The sequence below is a fragment of the Elephantulus edwardii genome, unplaced genomic scaffold, assembly GCF_000299155.1.
Source record: "Elephantulus edwardii isolate Elephantulus edwardi_28Jun2011 unplaced genomic scaffold, EleEdw1.0 scaffold00209, whole genome shotgun sequence".
NCBI classification, from domain to species: domain Eukaryota; kingdom Metazoa; phylum Chordata; class Mammalia; order Macroscelidea; family Macroscelididae; genus Elephantulus; species Elephantulus edwardii.
In genome coordinates this window covers 392,740-394,317 of record NW_006399959.1, presented here as the reverse complement: position 1 = coordinate 394,317, position 1,578 = coordinate 392,740, and positions in this window count along the sequence as shown.

Below are 1,578 nucleotides of genomic sequence, written 5' to 3'. Positions count from 1 at the left end.
TCTCTTACTTTTCATATTTCACTGAAATTATCAAATTGTATGAGCTCAAAGTACTATTATTACATTAAACCTAATAAGACAACAAACAACAATAACAAACAGGATAGAGCAGGGTTTAGGGCTGTTGTACATAGGGTCGCTATAAGTCGCAAACAACTCGACGGTACATAACAACAACAACTACGACATGGGAGAACCTAGAGAGCATTATGTTAAGTAAAGTACTTCACTCTCATAAGGACAGATATTGCATTATGACTTTTCCTAATTTTTAAACCCTATAGTGTTCCGTTCCACGGTCACTTGTGGTTGCTGTGAGGCTGAACACTGTGATACGGATGTGTCAAATGCGTTAATGTTTGGCTACCCAATGCGGACTGAAAGTGGGGTGGAGCTCCCCGATTGAACAAGCGTGGAAGGAGGAGTGGCGTCCACTTCCATAATAGCTTGCCTCCGGAAACCCTATGAACTTGGAGAGAGGATGAAAGGCACCCAAGCGCCAAGGACTCTCCTTCATAGGGTCGCTGTGAGTCGCCTGCGACTCGACGGCACTTAACAACAACAACAACAACGTGTTCCCTTGCTCTGTTTACATAACAGCTTCTTGGTCTAGGTATAGGTTTCGCATGAGCACAAGTTAAGTGCTATGGGATTCCCATTCTTCTCAATGTGAGCCATAATTTATTATGATCCACACAGTCAAATGCCTTTGCATAGTTAATAAAACACAAAGACATTTTTCTGGCATTGTTTGCTTTTATCCATGATCCATCTGATATTAGCAATAATATCTCTGATGCCATGACCTATTCTAAATTCAGTTTGAACTTCTGATAGTTCTTTGTCTATGTATTGTTCTAGGCATTTTTGAATCATTTTCAGCAGTATGAAATTTTTCATAATTTTTCAGCTTGCATATGATATTAATGATATTATTAACTTCCACAATCTGTTGAATTGCCTTTCTTGGGAATGGGAACACATATCATCTTTCTTGAGAATGGGAAAAACTGGTTTGGTAGGGATAGGCAAATCATAAATTGCCTATCTAAAATGAGATTGTTAAGGCATGAGGCATAAAGGAGCTGGTTTACATGCTTTCACAAATGTAGTTATCAGTTAGATGATTATAAGGGGGAAAACCCCCACAACATACATGAACAAAATAACAATGTAAATGAAAGATTGCATAATACATGTACAATGTACATGCATGATATCAAATGTATATGAATAATTGTGTTAAAAGCAATAAAAACATGTAATAATAAAAAAGAAATCAAGACATATTGCACTGGAAACATTTGCTGTCAAGGATTTCTCCAAAGCCAGGATACCAGTTTAAAGTTTAAGATAGCTGATCCAACAATCAATAAGAGTGCATCTAAATTCCAAAATCAATCTCCATAATAGTCTATGTGTTTCCTACTGCCAAAGGGGCCCTTTAGAGTAGTGAGAGAAGATCTTCACCCTGAAACCCACAGCATCCCTTTTCAGCAGGAAGTAGCTAAGAGAATATGCCATCCCCTTTTCCTTATGACTCAGGGTGAAGTCTCTCTCAGGGAGGAGTGATAGGGA